We start from the raw sequence: 8,116 nt of genomic DNA, 5'->3' as shown, positions 1-8,116 counted from the left end.
TACAAATCAGGGATTCAGCTAGTGTCAAGACCAAATGCCCATTTTGATCTGGGAAACAGATGCAGTCCTGAATATGTGAGAAACACAACATGCCATCTTATGAAAAATTTACCTTTATTCCTTTCTCTTTACTTTTTTAATCAACATTGTGGCCAAGGCTCTATGTTCAAAAATAACTTGCTTGGATATGATGGTATCTTTCTTAAGCTAATCACACAAGAAAATAGCATTAAAAATAAATATTTTTCCTTTGATTTGTCATTATTTGGGTTTGGAGTATTTAAGATCTGTGCTTCCAATTTCTTTCTCCTCATCTCTGGTACAAGATTTGATGTATGTTTCTTTTCTTCTTAGTGAAAGCTGAGGTTTCACTAAGCACAGTCTCTGACTGTGAAACTGGGTTAAGTATTTCCTGCTTTCCAACCTATCCCTCTAGTCTGTTAGCTGGCCTGAAACAGTGGTTTGTGGTTCAATTTCAGATTTCTGAAAATAGTGGTTAAAAAAAGCTGCCTTCCTTTTCTTCCTTAAGATTTACTTTCATATTTTTTTCATAATCATTCTTAGACTGTAGTCAGTAAAACTTATCAAATGGCATTGTGAAGATGACTTCCCCATGCTATAGTGGCCTTTCTGATCATCATCCCCACATTTCATTCAGCTTCCTTGTGAAATGGAGGCCTCACAATGGTAATGCCAAGGTTTCCCACAGAACAGTGTTTTTCACCTATTTACTTCAAGTGGTATGGCACTGAGGAAGTGATTATGGATGTACTCCTGGTCATATGTTTCCCAGGGAGAAGTTGACCTACAGTAGACTAAGTTAAGGCATATTTGATTCTCCAAAGATTCCCTGTTCTTCTGATATCCGAAAGGTATGACTTCATGTTGTAAGAAAGGTGGCTAAACGTTGTAATCTTCTTCTCAAGAGAGCAGTGCAGACCATTTTTTCCTCTGAGTCTCAGCGTGATGTTATGCAGATCCTTCCATTACCTGAGGAAGAAAGGGTAGCCTTACTTCCTCCCTATTTCCTTAGCTAATAATTCAGAGAGAAATAAAAAATTATTCTTAACAGGCTGATGGTATTAGAGTCTTCAAAATTAATTTTCACACCCTGCCTCCTCATGCCCAGGAGGACTAGTGAGTAAGTTCTGCTCGCAGGCACAGCATCTGCAAGATGTTGAAAAATTCTGCACCAACAACCAGTTGGTGGGCTGTGAAACAAATCTGTGAGGGGGAAAGTCCTGCCTGCACTGGGCAGTTTTCTAAAACAGCAAAGAAAAGCAGTATCAGCCTGAGAACAGCCTGTTCGCTGACCCCTAAGTCAATCAGGCTCACAGTTAAAGTAACCTACCAGCCCACCACAATTAAAAAAACCCAAAACTGTAATCTGTAATTGCTCCTATCTGTTAGGAGTTAATTTTTCTTTTTATCCTGTCTTTTCAACTACTGAAACTTGGTTAAAATAAATAGAAGTAGAAAAAAATGGAGTATTTCAGCAAGGGCTCTTTAGAAAAAACTTAGTTACGTCTTTTTAAAAAAAATTATTAAAAAAAGGAGATACTGCCTATGCACTGATGTGCTTCACTTTTCATTTGGGAAGGCTGCTATGGCATCCTCAATAAACAGTTTAGAGGTGTCATTCATTAGCCTGGTGAGTGGTCATTTTTAATGTACTGTATTATCCTTACCTTTGACCATCTGGGCCCATGAGCTGCAAGACTGATCGGCTCTTTACATGCTCCGTTCAGTCTAAGTGGCTGGTTTAGCATACCTGCATTTGCAACACCAATCATTTCACTTAATAAAAAGGTCATAGTATTTAATGGTGATCAAGGAAACTTGGGCTGGCATTGCCGCTGTGGTTCTGTTGGGTTTAGGCTTGGGACATTTGTGGTTTTATTCCTAATTCCCAGAAACTTCTACAGAATTTGTTTTAACAAGGTGAGTGAGCTTTCTGAACAGCAAATCAGGGTCATCTCCGTTTGCTTGAATCTCAGCACTGTGGATGTTTGTATGGAGACAGAAGTGCCATAACCTGTGGGATGAGCTTGGAGGTTTGCTTAGATGGGATAAAAGACGAAGAAATTGAATTCTTTGCTAGATGAAGGGTGTTAGAGTAGCTGAGTTTTGTACTTATTCCCTTCTGTAACTGCATCATATTTCACTGCAAGCTTGGATGACTTCAGAATCCTTTTCACCAAGTCCCAGTACCTATCACCTAAATGTATGAGGATCTTAGCTTGCATTTTCTTGAAGCACATTGCTTTGCTTTGTGGCTGCCAAAAAATACTTGGAAACACTGCCGAATTGTCTACATAAGAGTTCTTTCCTTTCTTTTAAAGTGAATTAACAAAAAAAAATACAAAACCACAGCGTAATTACCTTTTACATTTAATAAAATCTTATGATTTTAGAGACTGACTCATGATATATGAATGCCAGGAGTTGGCAATACTGCTAGATGAAGAGTTAAATCACTTCAAGATCTGCCCTGATCATCAGCTTTATTTCACAAAGAACAGTGAGAAGACAATATACATATAACCAAAAATGTGAAGCTCATGCAAAAGTGTCATTATTAGATGCTCAAAGTGATGTATCCTCTCGCTGAAAGAATTTTGACCTGAGAGTGAATATGTTAATAGCCACTCATGTTACCTTCCAGGAGCGAGGCAAAAAAAATGTTTAAGCATCTCTTTCAAGATGATACTATGCTACTGGAATGTCTTCCATTACCCTGTACACGAACAGATTATTTGAAAGAGTGATAGCATTTAAATAATGTTGCTCAAATTACATGGCCCATGCCCACCTGCTTTGGATATTGTTTCCCACTTCTAAAAATCCAAAGGAAAGGCAGAAATGTTTTAAACTCAGTATTGGCCCCTGTGCAGGTCTTATCACTTCCACTTCTCCCCCTTTCCCCCGAGCACAAAAATCTTTTATATTTGTGGTTTATGTATGGTCTTGTGGTATTTTCTTTTGCTATTAGACTAGTTCTACCTTTATGTGGTATGCTCATGCCTCTGGGGCAGAGTGCAGTGGAGGAGGATGTTTAAAATTAGGTGCAAAATTATAAATCTTTGATAAAATGCTGATAAATCTTTATGTGATGTGTATTTAAAATCACTCAAAATCAAGAAATCATGTTGCCAAATCACAAGCCAGCAGTGCTGTTCCATGCCACCAAAGCCATGTTGGAAGAAAATATGCTGGATTTGGACTTTCTATCAAAACATTCCTTGTTTCTAGATCTCACAGCCTTGTGAACAGAACATAAAATAACCATTTTAATTATAAGGTAAAATAAATATCACTAGATGCTATTGGTACATTTTCAGCTGTTTTGCCGACACAAGGCATGTATTATGAGACACAGAGAAGTTGGGATATGTAGGACATTACCTGTGTTGTATGAAGAATGGGCTTCCTGCTGTGGAAGCTGTATTGTGCCTTAGAGGCATGTACAGTGCCCTCAGCTAATAAACTGAATCATAATTCTTCTAAATAAGCTCTAGGTAGCGTAAATGGGTGAAAAGGGTGTAAATTACAAATATATTTCAATTTATAGTAATAAAAAATTAAATGGTTTAGAAGCTGGGTCACTGGTTAATCAGAAATGCCATGGAAACAGCATCAGCTTTAGTAGCAACGATGAGATCATAGACAAGGGCTTTAAAAACAACATTGAATGATTCTGTGAATTTCTTGGCTGCTGCACTTAATATTTTTAATCTGGAATTACTAATAAAAATATCTGTTGCTCTGGCAGATTTCAGGTGTAGGTTCCCAAAATGAGGGGTAAAGCAAATGTCCTACTATAAGGTGCAAAGGCAAAGCTGTGCCGTATTTTTTCATAGGTATTTAGGGCCAAGAGGGACCATTACAGCCATGTAGTTTGACCTTCTCCGTAACACAGACCAGAGAATTTAACTCAGTGATTGCTGCCCTTGGGCTAGATTTCAAAAGTGGAGAGAGATTTATTCCTTTCTTTTTTTCTTTTGATCCCTTAGTGTGTTCAAGTGCCTGAATCTGGCACCCTGTGAAAATTAAGAGACTGCAGTTTTAATTTATGTTTTGTTTTCAGAATATGCATATATATAAAAAAATACTTAGGTGTGTGCGCAGACACACATTTAAGATGGTTTGCATTTGTGATAACAGTTGGCACCACCATAGAGATGACCTCAGATTTAAAAGGATACATAGACTCATAGGAAAATAGGGAGAGGGAAAGGATGGCAGAAGGTAGCATGACCTTCACATGCTACTCATCATGGGCCTCTCTGGTGAAGTGTTTATACCTCATATTAAGACAGCACAGGGAGGGATTAGAGGCCTGCAGAGAGAAACAGCTTGCCTCACCCTGAAGAAATTGCCAAAAATGTAATGTAGGACAGAGACTTCTCAGTTGGGGCTCATTTTAAAAAGTCAGAAACAGGCCAGGCACTCAGCCGTTTGCAGGGAGGTTGAAAACTCCTTCCCTGTGCCTACTGTGGGAAAAGGCTGGGTAGAAACATGCATGCTGAGGAGCAAGTGTGGAGCCCATTGCATCTGTGCTGGATTGAAGTTGTGAGGCTTTTATCTTTTGCTTCAAAAAGTTTTTAGTGAAAGCTCCATTGAGATTATTTTACTTTACCTTATGTGGGCTAAAATAATTTTTTTAAAAGCCTACAATCACTTTACTTACTCTAATGAGTATGGTAAACATGATAGGATACTGTGCAGACCTTCAACCGTTTTTGTGTTTACTGCCAGGGAAGACCCTTGGCCACCCTCAGAGAAACAGTTTCTGTTAAGTGGTCCATTAAGCGCTCTAGTCTGATTAATGAAGCAGACTTACTTGTTGTCACTGAAAGTTGACCTGGAAGCTTATTTTAAAGGAAAAATGCAATGAAAAGTTATCACACTTTGGATAGGTAAATACTTAAGAAGCAAGATTATATAAAAATAAATTTTTGTTAGGATAGCTACCCTCTCTTTCACAATTCCCATAATAACCATAACCAGTCTGAATGACCTCCCAGTGGGCCTTTTTATTGATACTTCCCAGCAGGAGTTTCAGTCTGATAAGTAGGTCAGGATTCAGTTGGTCTGATTCCCATTTGAATGCATGACAAAACAGGAGGATTTCAGCTTTACTGTCAAAAAGGTTCTTCTCTTTTATGTTCAGGTTATCTAATATCTAGAGGGCAGGTGCAGGGGTAAAGAAAAAATCACAGTGGGGAGAAGGATAGTAAGAAAAAGAAAGTATTAAAATTTAATCCTCTGAGTGATGGCATGACTAATGACTCCATAATCTCTACTCTGCCATTTCCCATCTACAACATAGTTGTCCTGCTGCAGATAGTACTTAATGTCCTAAAATATTTTGTAGCCACCTTTAATTTATGAAGTGATCTCCCACTTATCGTCATAGTGCTATCTTTTTGGAGTGGAAGAGAGGGTGTGTTGATACATTCTGCCCTCCTCCACAAAAATGCAAAAGGTCCAGGGGGCAAAACTGAACTTGCTCTGACAATTCCTGCTTCTCCCTTTTCTCCACGCACTGTGTCCTGGGAAGGGAGTTCATGCAAATTTCCCAGTGCCCCTCTGGCACTGGGAAAGGAAATTTAATCTAATTTACTAATTCACCCATAGGCTTATGATGAATAGAAAATGAAGAGGTGTGTCATCTTGTCCGGTGAAGTTGGGGGTGATGAGCTGAAACCAACAAATATATTACAAAAAAGATAGCAAGCTGGACTAAAACCAAGTTCTCATTGGTGAATTATTAGTCCACTGTTCATTATGATGTCTAGTTTCAATCCTAATGAGGTGGAACTTGATGAGATAATTGCTTTGAACTATAGGATTCTGTTTGCCCACAACAAAAGCTTATAGTATGGTATCATCTCATCAAGCCCTTCCCTTTTTCTCAAAAGTTATTAGTTTTCTTTTAAACGGGGTGTTTGTCTTTTCTCATTTAATGAAAATGGCACAGTGACTGGAGGTAGCTGGTATCTATCAGGATTTATCTAAAGGTAACCACCACCTGCAGATAGTTCCTACTCAGTCTGGTAGAGAAGAATCTCAAAAAAAGGGATGTCAAGGCTCTTTTTTACTGACAAATCTGATACAAAGTTGGTGCTGTGTGTACTGTCTGGTACCAAAAACATGAAGTGAACTAATATTATTGGAACAGTTTTTTCAGTCACAAGTTACACAGAGCATGGACCTATATTATATAATTTCCACAAGGTGGATTGCAGTATAGGGAGGTTGCAGGTTCATCTAACTGTGGCTCACATCATCATTGGTGTGTAGCAAGGACACCTCAGGTCTCTCTTGCATCTCACCTTTGCTAACCATTTGTTTCAGCCTAGAGTATAGGAACACTTGTGAGTATATGAATGAAAGAGTTCCTGCATGTTACTGCTTTCACCCATAGTGTTAGGATATGTATAATATTTCACCAAGCAGTTACTCAGAGTTCTAGAGTTTTTTTAATCCTTTTTCCAAAAAGGATGTGATGCGCTGGTTGAGCCTCCTTACTTTGTTCAGGAACCTAGAATTGCTGGATTTACCGTCATTCAGTAAGGAAAGGGTGTGAAGGAAACTGTCTCAGACTGAAAATAACAGAAGGATTTTTCTGTGGGTTCCAGTTTGAAGGATGCAGCAATGTGTGATAAGCTCAGGACAAGCAGTTTGATACCTGCTTATCTTTTTCTCCACAAATATCACAGACTTTGGATGAGGCACTAATTTTTCTCTGATGAAAGCATGTTAGTTATAAAATCAGATTGAAACAACACAAATCTCATGCAGATGTCAAATATATATATTCATATTTTCATCTGAGGAGAGTCTAAGATTGAAGGAGCTTTAGAAGAGCTGTGTTTATAACAATCAAGAGAGATTCTTTGAGGGAATGGGAGGGTGTTTTGCAATGATGTAGAACTAAGCAAAAATAAGGAAAAGAAGCAAAATGGACTAGTAGTTAGGATGGAAATAAAATTTAGCAAATTAAGAAAGGAATTATCAAAAATTAAAATACAATCTTATGCCCTTTAAAATGTGGGGAAAATAATGAAGGCGCATAGTTCTTCCACTCATTCATATCTCACACTAGTAATGGTGTTAGTATAGAACAGTGGCTCCTTTGTATTTGAAGTCCTTGCTTTTCTCCACAGAGACACAGACAGGGCATGGACTAGCTCCATAATGAGACCGTAGGAACTGCCATGCTGGGTCAGACTAACTTGCTTCTTGTCTCCACATCCCTTCTTGGCCTTTTAGCCAAAATCAAGTGTAGCATCCATTCTTGTCAATTTTATGTCAGACATATTTTCAGTTTCAGGACTTGATGTTAAATGGGTGTGGGGATGTAATGCAGTGCCCCTGGGAACAGGACTGGGAAATAAGAGGAGTCAGCACTAGCAAATGCAGAGACAAAAGTGTATAAGCAAGGCAAGTATGCAGCAATATTTCACAATGTTTTCCCGGCCTCCAGTGACTTGTGGTTCGAGGACTTTCTGAGCCAAAGCAAGTCTTTGTGTAAACTCTTTTCCATGAATTTTCTAGATTTTTCTGAGCCAGGTGAATTTTAACATTCTGCAGCAAGGAAGGTGCACGTACCCTCTCGACAGCCTGTGTGAAGAAGCATCCCTTTCTCTTGGCTTTGAAACCCCTACCTGCTTTTTCCATTGATGCTCTCTAGTTCTTTTTTTGAAAGGCATAGAATAACCCTCTTCCATTCACCTTCTTTGTGGGCCACTTACAATTTTAAAGATGTGTCATGTCTCTTTAAAAAGTTGTAAATTATGGTTACAATATGAATACAGTTAATTTAGTTTAATGGCAGGCTGTGTAAGAAAAAAGCTAGCAGGAAGTTAAAACAATGATACATCCTTCAACAGACATTTCAGTGTGATTAAGAGACAATACAGGAGCTATTAACTGTCAGGCTGCAGTGAAGTTAAACAGCTTGTTTTGTTTTTACTGGAAAGCAGAAGGACTATAAAGAATTTAAAATGTCTTTCAGATCAGGGCAAAGGAGTTGCTAAGAAGCTATTTCCTCATGTGAAAAACTTACTGAAAGGTCTGAGGAGCTTGAACCTCCTAAATTCTTTTCATA

The 8,116-nt window shown here is 38.4% G+C and overlaps 1 pseudogene; it reads left to right on the top strand.

Moving 5' to 3' along the window:
- The first annotated feature begins 7,258 nt into the window (after positions 1–7,258).
- On the top strand, positions 7,259–7,371 carry LOC141935166 (U2 spliceosomal RNA; annotated as a pseudogene).
- The last annotated feature ends 745 nt before the right edge of the window (positions 7,372–8,116 follow it).

Source organism: Strix uralensis, chromosome 1 (genome assembly GCF_047716275.1).
Source record: "Strix uralensis isolate ZFMK-TIS-50842 chromosome 1, bStrUra1, whole genome shotgun sequence".
NCBI classification, from domain to species: domain Eukaryota; kingdom Metazoa; phylum Chordata; class Aves; order Strigiformes; family Strigidae; genus Strix; species Strix uralensis.
The sequence above is the reverse complement of the archived record's forward strand: the minus strand, read 5'-3'. Positions and strand labels throughout refer to the sequence as shown.